This window comes from Lynx rufus, unplaced genomic scaffold, assembly GCF_022079265.1.
Source record: "Lynx rufus isolate CCGP_SWC_20201006 ecotype Redwood Valley unplaced genomic scaffold, mLynRuf1.p SCAF_7, whole genome shotgun sequence".
Taxonomy (NCBI): Eukaryota; Metazoa; Chordata; class Mammalia; order Carnivora; family Felidae; genus Lynx; species Lynx rufus.
Window position 1 is genome coordinate 102,276,348 of NW_025814889.1, and position 15,490 is coordinate 102,291,837.

A 15,490-nucleotide genomic window follows, 5' to 3' on the forward strand; every position below is an offset into this window, starting at 1 on the left:
TTATTTATTTTTGGGACAGAGAGAGACAGAGCATGAATGGGGGAGGGGCAGAGAGAGAGGGAGACACAGAATCGGAAACAGGCTCCAGGCTCCGAGCCATCAGCCCAGAGCCCGACGCGGGGCTCGAACTCACGGACCGCGAGATCGTGACCTGGCTGAAGTCGGACGCTTAACCGACTGCGCCACCCAGGCGCCCCCACTGCTGTCTTATTTTAGGAAGTTGCCACAGTCATTGCAACCTTCAGCAACCGCTATGCTGATCATACAGCGGCCATCAACATCAAGGCAAGACGCTTCACCAGCAAAAAAGACTATGATTTGCTGAAAGCTCAGATGATGGTTAGCAGTTTATAGCAATGAAGTATTTTTTCAATTATGGTATATACATTGTTTTTTAGATGCAATGCTATTTCATGTTTAATATACTACATTGTAGTATAAACATAACTTTTATATGCACTCAATAATCAGAAACTATATTTGATTCATCGTAATATTTGCTTTTCTGCAGAATCAAACCCACAGTATCTCTGAGATATGCCAATATATCACCTGATATATGAACGTGATCTGTCTGATCAGTGGAGCTAAATAATAAGTAAAAAATAATAATTTAAATAGTTATGCATAAAAGTTTCACAATCTCAATTAATTAAAATTTAGTTAAAAATCAAATTTATCAATCTTTTTTTTTTTTTTTTTTTAATTTTTTTTTTTCAACGTTTATTTATTTTTGGGACAGAGAGAGACAGAGCGTGAACGGGGGAGGGGCAGAGAGAGAGGGAGACACAGAATCGGAAACAGGCTCCAGGCTCCGAGCCATCAGCCCAGAGCCTGACGCGGGGCTCGAACTCACGGACCGCGAGATCGTGACCTGGCTGAAGTCGGACGCTTAACCGACTGTGCCACCCAGGCGCCCCTATCAATCTTTTTTTTTAATTAAGTGTTACAATTTCAAAAGCAAACTGCCAATACTGGTGTGTATTAAATTTTAATTAATCTTTTCCTAGAGGAGTTGGCCTATAAAGTAAAAATTCAATTCAGTTGTTATCATCTTGTGACTGGGACCTTAAAACAATTGTATGTTAGCATATGTGATTCATCCATTAGGAAGCTAATACAAAGTTGAGATTGTGTTGTAGATGGCCACCATTACCCCATAAAAAATATAAAAATTTAATTGTTCATACATAAATAATGCACACCTATTCTGAGCAAATTAATATATTGGATCTATGGTAAAGAAAATCAGTGGATGTAAATGTTGGCATGCTCCATTTCGTTAATTATTCTCAAAAATTGTGACAAAAAGAAGGTAGTAGATGTGCGCAATACTATGATAAGCAAATAAAAATCCTCAATTTTAATTCTTCATATTAAAAGCATACAGAATTCCACAAATTACCGGGGGATGTTAACAGAAGAAAAAGAGAGTTCTAGCTTAAATGAGACTGTATTTATTTTTAAAATTTGTTTTCACTTAAAATAATAAAGATAATGATATTAGTATGTATTATTGATCACTGAGCACTTTGTATGAGCCAGGTGTTCCAGGTGTTGCTCTAAACTCATTATTGCTCAGAACACTTAAAAGACAGGTGTGTGTGTGAACTTACATTAGGCAAATAAAGCATGCAGAGGTTAAGTACAGTTGAAGCAGTTTTCAAAATTGCTCATATGTTCATATGTTACAATTAGATCAATTTATGTTAATCTAAAGAAAAATATTTTATTTCCCCAAATTGGCTAATTTTTTATAATTTGTTAATAACATTTGAAAATCATTTACATTTTTTGACTCGAAAGAATAAGTCACTTTTCATCTTTCTGTGAAGCCCCTTAAATACTAATGAAATCTTGCAAAAATAGAGTATATCAAGAGATTACAGATTATTCAGATTTTGTTTACATTATTAAATGAGAGAATCAATGGATCGCCATTTTTCTGTTCTAAAAACGCTTTGTACCTAATGGCATATTGCATAATGTAATACACAGTAAGTAATATAGCAAAATAAGGTCAGAAATCATAGAAAAAGAATGGCAATTGTATTATTTCCCTGAAAAGTGAATACTGCACTTTAAGAACTGTAACAGAGAAAGCAGTTGCTCTCTATTTTCAATGTAAAAGCAGACTACATAAACACTGTTAACTATAAGAATACTAAAATAATTAAAACTACGTTTAATTCTTAAAGGTAACATAATAAAATGAGGGTTTTCAAAGAAATTTTATATCACTCACAATGGTTTAGATTCAGTGTGACATTGGACCTATTAGGTAGGCATTAAATGTCTTTATGTCTTATAAATTCCATGACAGCTTTAAGCCTTAGTGCATGTAAAACATGTACAGCCGTTTTTTCGAAAACTGTTATTCTTTAGGTACCCCAAATAGTTGTTCAGCTTCTCTTAGGGCAATAGAATCATCCTTCAAGGTCTCCTACTTCAGACAAAAAAAAAAAAAAAAAAAAAAAAAAAAAGCTAAATTTAGCTGGTAAAAATAAGAGTGCAGGATACTTTGACGGTTTCTTAATATGAAGTAAATACACAGGCAACTTTTTCATAGAAGCGTATAAACTCTGTTACCATTCATATGGCCTCTGAGAACAGGCTTGTTCAACAGAGCATCAAGTTCTTTGAAAGCTTACTTACTTGAAGTTCTAATTATCATGAAAGTAAATTCTATCTGTGGTTAATTTTTATTAATAGAGAAAAGTCAAGGGACGCCTGGGTGGCTCAGTCTAAGGTTAAGCATCCAATTTCGGCTCAGGTCATGATCTTACGGTTCTTGAGTTCAAACTCCACATTGGCTCTCTGCTGTCCGCACAGAGCTCATTTTGGATCCTGTGTCCTCCTCTCTTTCTACTGCTCCCCCGACTTTCATGTGCTCTCTCTCTCTCTCAAATAAAAAAAAAATATTAAAAAAAGAAAGAAAATTCAAGATCTATTATATTTGCTTAAAAATTTGCCTTTTTAGATTTTAAAGGATAAATCTTGTATGTAGTTTTTATTTATGTATGCTTACTTCCACAAGTAGCATTCTTATCTGGCAGAGCCTGAATGAACTCTAAAGTTAACATGCCTGTTAGCTTTATAAAACCTACAATACGGTTTCACACAAAAGTTGCTTAATTCAAAAGCAAAATCTGAGTTGCCATCATGTTGGAGTAGATGCTTCACTATAGAAGAAATGGCTTAAAATGATAATAGGATTAGGAAGGGGAAATTTTCTAGATGGAAAATTATTTATAGTGGGGTCCCTACGTGAAATGATTGTGCTCACAGATAGATGTGTTACTAAGTTAACTTCTAAAAAATAGTTCAGTTTTCTTCTTCCTTTTTTCCTTTCTTTTCTTTTTTTTTTCTTTTTTTTTTTAGAAAGCCAATTTCTCCAATGCTGAGAGTTTAGATAAAATGGTGACTGATATAAAATATTATCAGTTGGGAAGCTTCAACAATGAGGGATCCATCCTGGAGACATAAAGGCTGAAAAGATATATAATGAATATTTAGAAAATGATTAAGCCCATGAAAGTGGATAGAGACATCATTTACTTCCACATCCAATATTGAGAGGTGGCTGAAAGAGTATCTATTGGTACAAATCAAGATAGTAAATGAAATTCTATATTACATAAGTTAAATGCATAAGTTATGAGACTGTGCTAAGAGACAAAAAGGTGAAAAGTGTGCTTTGGATTCCACAGTTTTGTATTTAAAATGGGCAAATAAACTATAGGTATCATGTTGTATATTACATCCCCGTAGGTTACTTATCTCATACCTGGAAGTTTGTACCTTTTGACCTAAACCCAATTCCTCCTTTCCCACCCCACCTGTGGCAACCACCAATCTGTTATGTTTATAAGAGTTCAAGTTGTTTCTTTTTTGTTTTTTGTTTTTTGTTTTGGATTCCAGACATAGGCAAGGTCATACTGTTTGCCTTTCTTTGTCTGACTTCACTTAACATAATACCCTCAGATTCCATCCATGTTGTAGATGGCAAGATTTCATTCTTTTTATGAGTGAAATCATACATACACACATATATATGTATATATACCACCTTTTCTTTATCTGTTCAACTAAGGTTTTTCCATGTCTTGGCTATAGTAAATAATGCTGCAATGAACATGAGGGTGAAGATATGTTTTCAAGTTAATGTTTTAATCTCTTTTGGGTAAATACCTAGAAGTGGGGTTTCTGGATCATATGGTAGTCTATTTTTAATTTTTTGAAGAACTTCCATATTGCTTTCCATAGTGGCTAAACCAATTCACACTCTCACCAACGGTGTACATGGGTTTCTTTTTCCGTATCCACAACACTTGTTATCGCTGGTCTTTTTGATGACTGCTGTTTTAACAGGTATGAGATGATATTTCTTTGTGATTTTTGATTTGTATTTCCTTGAGGATTAGTAACATTGCACATCTTTTCACGGACCTATTGGTGAAATAGGTCTTTGGGAAAATGTCAGTTTGCGCATTTTTTTAATTATTATTTTCTTGCTATTGAGTTGTGTGTTTTTTATATATTTTGGCTGCTAATCCCTAATCAGATATGTGATCAGCAAGTATTTTCTCCCATTCTGTAGGTTGCCTGTTCATTTTGTTGATAGTTTCCTTTGCTGTGCAGAAGCTTTGTTGTTTGATGTAGCTACACTACGTCTGTCTGTTTTTGTTTTTATTGCCTTTGCTTGTGGTTTCAAATATGAAAAATCATTGCTAGGACCAGTGTCAAGGAGCTTACTCTCTGTGTTTTCCTCTAGGAATTGCAATATAGTGACTGTAGTTCATAGTACTGTATTCCACATTTGAAAGTTGCTAAGAGAGAGTAGATTTTTAAGGTTTTTTGTCACAAGAAAAACAATTTGTAACTATGCAAGAAGATGGATGCTAAGAAAACATATTATTATAATCATTTTGCCAGGTATACATATATCATTATGTTTTGCACCTTAAATAATATAGTATTATGTGTTATAGGTCAGTAAACTTGGTAAATATTTGAATAAGTTAAAAAATAAATAAAATGTCTATTAGAGAAAAGTAAGGATATCCTTATCCATATCTATTTCTTTTTTTTTTTTTTTTAATTTTTTTTTTTCAACGTTTATTTATTTTTGGGACAGAGAGAGACAGAGCATGAACGGGGGAGGGGCAGAGAGAGAGGGAGACACAGAATCGGAAACAAGCTCCAGGCTCTGAGCCATCAGCCCAGAGCCTGACGCGGGGCTCGAACTCACGGACCGCGAGATCGTGACCTGGCTGAAGTTGGACGCTTAACCGACTGCGCCACCCAGGCGCCCCCATATCTATTTCTGTGTTAGATGATTATGATGCTCTTCTACTTAATATATTGCCAAATATAGAATTTGGGACAAATACATCAAAAGTAAGCCACTGCATAATATTTTCTAGAAGTTTTTTTTTCCTGTACTTTTTTCTACTTGAACTCTCTCCTATCACTTTCATTGGTATATTTCCTTTAAAACATATGCAAGTCAAAATATTTTTTTCTTTTATTTATTTTCTTCCTGGACTCAGTCAAAACCCATAATGAGTTTAGCAATGAAACTGCTTTCTGAGGACACAGTAGGGAACAAATGGACTCAGAGGCCTCAGGGAGCTTCCATTCTAGGCAGTAGGACAGATCACCAACCACCTTCCACTTAAGAGCCTATAGCTATGGCTTGTTGAGTGCCAACTTTAATAAGTACTGCTGGTTCACAAACATTCTATCTAATCCAAAGAATTGTTTTAGCAACATTTTACTATCTCCATTTTTTTTTAATGTGAGGGAACCTGGATATTTTTATATTGTTTTGTTGTAAACATTTTTTTTTTTTTTGATGGGAAGGCAAATGTTTTGGGTACAAGTCCTGTGAAACAGACAAGATGTTTATTTCATGGCTACTGAGTAGCTTTTGTCCAATCTCTTGGCACAACTTAGACCCTGTCCAATAAAAGCAGAAGCACAATTTCTACAGTAAAATCTTGAAAAGTAAAGAATAAAAAAGATAAAACATAAGAAGAAAAAATTGTCTGGGGCGCCTGGGTGGCTCAGTCGGTTAAGCATCTGACTTTGGCTCAGGTCATGATCTCGCAGTTCGTGGTTTCAAGCCCAGCGTCAGGCTCTGTGCTGACAGCTGGGAGCCTGGAGCCTGTTTCAGATTCTGTGTCTCTCTCTCTCTCTGCCCCTCCCCCGCTCACGCACAAGCACACACTCAAGCGCGTGCTCTCTCTCAAAAATAAAACATTAAAAAATTTAAAAAACATTGTAAATAAGTTTGCAGTTGTCCTTTCCAAGCATAAGTCTTAATATGCTTGGCACTAAATATTTTTGGTATTAGTTTTATTTGGTAAGTACATTCATAGAAGTTTTATTTGGTAAGTACATTCATAGAAGTTTTATTTGGTAAGTACATTCATAGAAGTTTAAAGCTCTCAGGTATTTTTATAGAGCTTTAAGTTGACTTGTTAAATAGAAATGTTTGAAAATTTATGATAAAATTTCCTAGGCTTCATATGATAAACTTGAGCATAAAATGCCTCAAACCCTTTACTTATATTTTCTAAACAAACTGTAAATGGTATTGTTACCAATTATTGAAACCTCTTTTTAGAATGATTTGTGCATTAAAAATTCCAAACAATTTGGAAAAGGGTAAACCATTCATTTTTATACCTCTATCCTTTTATTATATATCATCTATAATACATTAGAGTTTGCTTTGCTTACTCTTAGTTATTTTAATTTCAGTTTAGTAAAATATAAATACCTAAACATAGGAATACTATCTATTTGAGATATATTTGACCTATAACACCAATTTCAGGTGTACAATATAACGATTCATTATTTGTGTAGATTGCAAAATGGCCACAAATCTAGTTAACATTCATCACCACACAGTTAAAAAAAAAAACTTGTTTTTCATGTGATGAGGACTTTTAAGACCTTTTAGCAAATTTCAAATATGCAACACGATATTAAGAGCTATAGTCACCATGCTATACATTACATCCTATGACTTATTTATTTATAATTGAAAGTTTATACCATCTAACCCTCTTGATGTATTTCACCCACTCTCCACTGCCTCTGGCAACCATCACTTTGCTCTCTTGATAAGCGTCTTTCCTTTCTTCTTTTAAACATGCTTATTTATTTTGAGAGACAGTGTGGGTGAGCAGGGAAGGGGCAAAGAGAAAGGGAGAGAGAGAATCCCAAGCAGGTTTGGCACTATCAGCACAGAGCCTGAGGAAGGGCTTGATCTCACAAACCCTGAGACCATGACCTGAGCCTAAATCAAGAGTCAGATGCTGAACTGACTGAGCCACGCAGGCTCCCCTCTTTTCTTGTTTTTATTTAAGATGCCACATATAAGTGAGATGGTATGGTATTTGTCTTTCTCTGTTTCCTTTATATCCCTTAGCACAACGCCCTCAAGGTCCATCCATGTGGTTGCAAATGGCAAAAACTTTCATTCCTTTTTATGGATGAATAATATCCCAATGTATATATGCTACATTTTAAAATTCATTCCTTCATGATGGACACTTAGGTTGCTTTTATATCTTGACTACTGTGAATAATGCTGCAGTGAACATAGGGGTGCATATATCATCTTGAGTTAGTATTTTCACTTTCTTTGGTTAAATACCCAGAAGTAGAATTGCCAGATCATAAGGTACCTCTATTTTTAAATTTTTTGAGGAAAGTCCATGCTGTTTTCCATAGTGGCTGTACCAATTGACATTTCCCGTCAACAGTGCACAAGTGTTCCCTTTTCTCCACATTTTTGCCAACATTTGATTTTCTTCTCTTCTTGATAATAACCCTTCTAACAGGTACGAAGTGAGGAATACTCTTCTTTTTAAGAGAAATGACCTTGGAAAAGGAAAGGTCGATTACTTGGCCTATTTAAACAATTAAAAAATGACAGCACGTTACAGTCCTTTTAAAAATGTTGTAAATAATGTAAAACCTGAAATCTCTAACACGAAGAGAAAATAATTCTAATCATATGTGCTAGAGCATCAGGGAAGATTTTTTTGTTCCAGAGCAGTTCCTCATATTTCATAAACAGTGATGAGTTTTCCCTTCCCCGAGGTAAGATAAAAATATTTGTAATTTAGGAGTACTCCTCCTTGTCATGTATTTCAAGGAATCCAAAGAAATTCAAGCACTATTTTTAGCATAGTATGCAGTACTGGAGAGTATGCTAAAAATAGTGCCAGTGAATAAAGATACGAATTAAATAAATTTGTTTATTTAGAAAGTACAAGTATAGATGTTTCTTTTTTTTTCTTTTTTCCTTGAAGTATAATTAATGCACAAAGTTACATGAGTTTCAGGTGTACCACATAGTGATTCAACAACTTTATACATTAGGCGGTGTTCAGAAATGTAGCTGCCATCTTTCACCATACAGTGGTATAAAAATACCATTCCCTATGCTGTACCTTACATCCCCAAAGATGTTTCTTTCAGTAAAAGAAGGGGAAGATTCAATTGTTTTCAATAATAGTACGAAAAATCTTTAAAAACCTAGGAAATTACAGTAAAATATTATTCCTAATACCTGCTGATGACTAATTTTATTCTAGGCATTTAACCTAGGCACATAACCAAAAGACTAGGAAGACGTTGGAATGTAAAACTGCACTTCCTGAGGATAAGTAGAAGTACTTTGAAACATTCCACAAATAGTTAGGAGTACTTGCCGAGTGCCAGACCCTGAGCGCTGAAGAGACAGCAGTCAACAGAACAGAAATGGCTGCCCTCATTGGGGGGAGCCAGACAGATACACCAAAAGGTAAAGTATTGAGCATGTCACGTGACACAAGTGCTGCGGAGAAAGAAAAATGGGAAAAGGCCCCCCTGCTGCTTTAAGAGTGTGGGTGGTCCCTGGACCCCCTGCTCATGTGATTAGCAGTTGACTGACCCAGGTGATTAGAAAAATGACTTGGAAGTGGAATTAGAACCGAGACGTCTGCCTATCTGGATGCAGTCGTGATCAAACTGCCATCAGAACTGAGGAGACAAAACAGGGTCTGGGGCTTCATCTTTTCTCTGCCTGAGCATGTAGTACCTGTAGGTCGTATTGATCATTCTGTCATTTTATTTCGTCTCAAAATATCAATTTTAGTGCCTATTATGGCCAGGCATTCTGCTATTGTGAATACAAAGATGATTAATACTTCACAACTGTACATGAAAAGCTTAAATTCTGGTACCTTAATAATACCTACTGGTATAACTCTTTGATATAAATTATTTAAAGATCACATTTTCATGTTTTGATTCATCCAAGCATACACTTAAGTTAAATTGTTGTTGGAAGGGGAATTTAACATTTATTGAGGACGTTCTCTTGTTCGAGTTCTGAGGGGAATATTTCACGTACATTACTTCAGAAAAATCACTAAAATATTCCAATATCATGATTCTCACTTTAAGGTAAGGAAATATAAAGGTGTCCAAGTTTGTGGAGTAAGCAAGTGGCAGAGCAGACCACTGAGTTCACAGTCTTCATTTCTTTAAATTGAAGTTTATTTATTGAGAGAGGGAGAGCACAAGCAGGGGAGGGGCAGAGAGAGAGGGAGACAAAGAGAATTCCCAGCAGATTCTCTGAGAGCAAGGAGCCTGATGTGGGGCTCAAATTCACAAACTGAGTTTAGCCAAAACCAAGAGTCAGATGCTTAACCAACTGAGCCACCCAAGTGCCCCGGAAGTCTTCATTTATTTCTGGAAAATATGTGTACAGAAACTACCACTCCATGAAAGAGATTCATTTTGTCACTTGATGATATCATCATGATTGCATACAATATGGACAAATTAAACTTCTGTGAAAATGAGTTAAAAGAGAATTCGGTACAAATATATACATATTACACATACATATACACAACATACATAGATACACATACATATATACATAACATATATACAGAAATATACATACATACACATATATATATTATACACACACACACACACACACACACACACACACACACACACACTTCCCTAATGGAGGACTAAGAGATCGAACTCCCCCAAGCAAAATAATCAACTTTAAGTGATGATGCTTAGAGATTTATTTCCTCAAAGTGTCCTTTCCAGAAGTTGCGTACTTATTAGAGCATTAACTGCTAAATTCTCCTTTTATGTACTGATGGAAGTCTCAACAGACAAGCTGTCTGTAGCCAAAATAAAAAAAATGCCCTATGCAGTTAGGTCAAACCCTCTGATCTGCCTCCCAGTTATTACTGTCACGAAGCCACTTTTTATTTTGTCAAATGAAATAAAAATGTGGGTTTGCTTATGCTTTACAACCAGAAAAACACCATCAAAACCACGCATTCTTGGGATTTAACAGAAGCAAAATGATCAAGATGGCTGCTTATAGAGAACATTGGTCCAATTCTCTGCCTTATATTTTGAAGGGAACAAGTAATTTTAATTACCTCTCAGATATAGAAGGGAGAAAGACTTTTCTCCAGCCATTTCCCTAGAGTCTGCAATATTTGGAATTGCTCATCCAGCAGTCATGTTGCTGCATAGAAAATCATGCAAATTTCGTTTTATGCCCAAAAGGTGAAAATAATTGGTTTTATTCGAAATAGAGATATTCAGACTATACCACAGTCTTATTTTTTTTTGTTTTTTCTTATCTCCTTGTTTACCCATAGACACACATACTTTTGTATAAATCTCTCTCTCATATATATGATATACATAGGAAGTCATTGTGCCCCTGGCAAATAATAGAAAGCCAGAGTTTTAAAGAGACTCAAGGAAAAGAACCTGTCAGAATCTCTGGACTTATCAGCTAACTTTCACTAGCTGGCAGCCTGAGGCAAATCACTTCACCTTCCTTAGCCTCAGTTTCCTCATATCCACAATCTCCAAATTCTGTAAAAATTCTATTTACTCACCAATTAATACAGAGTTTATAATTTCCAGACTCAGGGGATCTTTATTATTGCATTATTTTAGTTAAAATACTGGATTTATACTTATAGAATCTAAAGATTGATGAGGGTTTTGTGTACTGGTTACACTATTTCTAAATGTAACATTATCTTAAAGGTAATTAGTGCTCCTTCAGAGATACCAGAAGCTTGGGCCACAGTCTTTTCCAGTTTTGATCATTACATATCTGAACAATATAAAACTGAAATTCAGAGAGCAGCAGTTAATTGTTAGATCAGAATCTGTGTCAATCATTCTGCTCTACTGATCAGAATTTAAAGTCATCATTTTCTTCCTTAATCACTAAAATAGTCATTTCATGTTCTACTAGTTCTTTGATATTGTTTCTAGTTTACCCTGTGTTATAACACTCCTTCTTTCTGTAAATAAGCATTTTTGAGAAAATGGGTAAAGAAAAACTCATGGATAGGTTGAGGGCAGAGCCCTTGGATTTTTGTTTTTGTTTTTGGCCCTTGCAAGAATCTCTAGATGTCCATGTTGAATCTCCTACCTGGCATTCCAGGAAACCAATATTATTATATTACTTAGGATTGATCAGGTTCTGTGACACTGTTTTATATTATACATTTTCTCAAAGAATTGATCTAAATATCAGAACATGATTCATTAACGTATAATGAAGGACATTTCTAATGATTCTATTTTGCTGTTTTATTTTATTATGTTATTTTTTAACGTTTATTTTGGAGGAAGAGCATGAATGTGGGAAGAGCAGAGAGGAAGGAGTCAGGGACAGAGGATCTGAAGTCAGTTCTGTGCTGACAGCAGAGAGCTCAATGTGGGGCTCAAATTCACCAACTGTGAGATCATGACCTGAGCTGAAGTCAGATTCCTAACAGACCTGAGATACCCAGGTGCCCCAATTTTTATTTATTTATTTATTTATTTATTTATTTATTTATTTATTTGAGAGAGAGAGAGAGAGAGAGAGAGAGAGAGAAACACCTTAAGCAGGATCTATGTTGAGCACAGAGCCTGACATGGGGCTATGTCTCATGACCTGAGCCGAAATCAAGAGTCAGAGGCTCAACCAACTGAGCCACCCAGGTGTGCACTCCGAAGGACATTTTGATCAACCAAAAGATTCATAATCTCTGCAAGGCAAAGAGGACTTGGGAGCTGAATTTTATGGCACACTCCCTGCTGCTCCTCCCTAATGATATGGAATGATTATCCAAAATGTTTACTTTATGGGTATAGCACTCAATAAATACATTATATTTCTCCCTTTTTTTTCTAACCCCCATATAAATCCCATGCTCCCATTCACATTTTTATTAACCTATGTAAAATATTCCCAAAGTGAGTGCTTATTTTATATAAATGTGTGATTGGTTAAGTGACTTTCTGGGATTAGAGTGTGCCATTTCTTATCACAAGCAATCTAAATTGTTTTGCTTCATAAATTTGTCTCCTTATTTTTCAAGTGGAAAAGATGGATTTCTTTCTGATCTTGCCTTAAGTTTTTTCAGGACACATAATTGCTTTCTACATGTTTCCAACAAATCTACATGTAGATTCCAACAAAAATCATGAATACAAGCTTAGGCTTCACACATAAGTAAAAAAAAATCCAAGGACATATATACTTCATTTCTTATAGTTAAACCTTGTTGTTGTTGTTGTTATTGTTTGTTTGGTTTTTGTAATTTAAGCCAGTAGAGATATAGGTTTGTTCTTCATTGTCTTCCATGGGGAAAAAAATACACGACTATAAATCAATATAACATCTGTTTTCTTTTTTAAAAATTTTTAAGTTTATTAATTTATTTTTGAGAAAGAGAAGAGAAAGTGACCAGGAGATGGGCAGAGAGAGAGGGCAAGAGAGAATCCCAAGCAGGCTCCTCACTTAGCACAGAGCCTGATGCAGGGCTCGAACCTACAAACCATGAGATCATGACCTGAGCTGAAACCAAGATGAGCCTCTCCTTCTTCTTCTGTTCTCATATCCATCTAGGCATTATGAGCCTTCACTATTACCATTTTTTGTTTTGTCATGTGCCTCCCAGAATCATTGCAGTTCAGACCTAGAAATAGATTAAAAGCTCTTTACCACTGGGTAGGCCTCAGAGCCATTTAACTACTACATTGAAAGCTTCCTAATGGCAAGCTTCTTACCTTTGTAGCCATAATGCTTAGCATAGCTTACAATGCATAGTAGACATTTAATCATTTTTTTAAGTAAATGAATAACCAAATAAAGGATTAAGCCTAAACCTTGACCTTCCTTCCTAGTACTTGCTAGTTTCTTTACCACATATTCAGGATCCCAATTCTCAATCATTTAAAATCTAAAGTCTTATATTAAGCCTAAATAAACTTTCTTAAGCTATAGATGTCAAATGGTAAAACTTCTTAGGGATTTTTTTCTGCCCTTCTTATTCATTAATCAACCCAGCTTAAACCTCTGGAGTAAACTCCTATCCAGTTCAGACTACAACATTAATTTATTCATTCACTTAATTAGTGATTATTGATTTCCTACTATGTGCTGGGCATTTTGGATACAAAGAGGAGCAAAAACTAATACAGCCTTTGCCTTCTTGAAAATAACAGTCTAGCAAAGGAAACAAGAGTAATTAGATACTTGTAAAAATATACAGTTACAACTGTGAAAAATGCTACAAAAAGTAAGATATACAATATTCTGAGAGCTCATAATAAGAAATTTCACCTTATTGGGTAAGCTACACTTGAATAAGGAAAATTTGAGCTTCTATCTAAAGGACAAACTAGAAATTAACTAGTTGATAAGTATGGCAGAGAAAATCAAAGAAAATTTTTGAGAGAGAAAACAGACAAAGGAGAGACAAGGCCACTATGCTAAAGTACAAGGAATGAAGAAAAGTCTGCTAAGGGGAAAAAAAATTAAGACAGTAGATATAATCAGATTACATAGGGTTTTAGGTCATGTCAAGATTTGTCTAAGAGGGATGGGAGACCACTGAAAAGAGTTGAACAAGGTAGGGAAGTGATCAGATTTTCATTTTTAAATGATCACCCAAGTTTCAGTGTTGTGAGTGAACTAAAGGGGCTCTAAGGTGGAGACGGATAGATTAATTTGTCATCAAGATGAATTTTCTGACTTGTACAACTAGATGGATGTGGGTGTTATTTATCAAGATAGAAAACTCAGTGTGTGGGAAGATCATGAATTGGATTTTGGACATGAATGTGTGTTTGGAAATAAGTCCTATGAGAGATGTCTTATAGGAAATAGAATGTATTGACTTAGAGGTCAGAAGAAATCATTTGTGTTTAGGTAGTAATTGAAGCTGTGGATGTGGAAGAAATATAGAATAAAAGGAGAGAGAGCTTAAATCTAAACTTGGAGGTACTCCACCACTTAATATCTTTGTAAATAAAGGAGGAGCCTGCAGGCAACAAAGAAAGAACTGACCCAGAAGGAGTGAAATATGACAAATGTGTGACAGAACACCAGGGAAAAATATATTTTAAAAGGGTGGGATGACATCATTTGTATCAAAAGTGATCATGATATCAAAAATCTGAAAAATGTTTGTGAAATTCAGTAACATGGATATCACTGGGACTCTCTCAGCAAGAGCTGTTTCAATGACTCATGAGATTAGAAGCCAGAATGACGGGTGAGGAGTTGAGTGAAAGTCAAAATGGAGAGAAGTATAGACAATGCTAGCCTTACTAAACTTTGTGATTATGACGTTGGTGACACCCAGTGGAAGTGAGGTGACTTAATACCTTGGAAACTCTTTTGCCATTGCCTTACTTCTTGCTCTCTCTTTACTCTAAATGAGCTACAATAGAGTCCTAGGGTGCTTCCCAATTGAGACTAGCCACTTTATTAAATTTCAAAACATGATGAATATGTGCTTCCTATACTGCATAATTATATTAATAGATTAACAAAGTATTCTTTATTAAGGCTCAAAGTAACACAATTGATAATATCTGTGTCTGAATTCCTATTTCCATGACTTCCTGGGTGAGTTTCTGTGATATATCTTTAAGTTTCCTTTGTAGCATTCAAGAAATACAATTTAGACTTAGGGTACGTAACAAAGGTAATATCAGGTTGACATATGAGGTATGAGTCAACTGTGATTTCTCAGAAAGTGAAAATGGATTATTACTTTATTTTTTATTTTACTTTACTTATTATTACTTTACTCCATTTCCTTCTTCTTCTTCTTCTTCTTCTTCTTCTTCTTCTTCTTCTTCTTCTTCTTCCCTTTAAGAAATAAATACTCAGGTAGCTCTTCCTGCCCATGGGTCCTATCCCCATGCTTTACTAAAGTTACCTTTTTGCACCAAAAAATAAAATAAAATAAGGAAATAAATACCTCATGATTATACTATATAAGGTATTAGCTTATAAGTAGGAAAGGTAAATGGAGATAAGTATAAATATGCTGAGATTGCAAAAGAAAGGCGATGTCAGAATAAACAAATATAAGAAGGAAGAGAATGGGATTCAGAGAATTAGTGTGATAGATGA

The 15,490-nt window shown here is 35.0% G+C and overlaps 1 long non-coding RNA gene across 1 annotated transcript; it reads right to left on the reverse strand.

Annotated features, from left to right (window-relative positions):
• Nucleotides 1-12,961: 12,961 nt before the first annotated feature.
• On the reverse strand, nucleotides 12,962-15,187 carry LOC124502125 (uncharacterized). The gene is made up of 2 exons (XR_006959844.1): nucleotides 15,148-15,187; nucleotides 12,962-13,040 (listed from the first exon to the last, which is right to left on the reverse strand). It is a non-coding gene; the product is annotated as an uncharacterized LOC124502125 (long non-coding RNA).
• Between the last annotated feature and the right edge of the window lie 303 nt (nucleotides 15,188-15,490).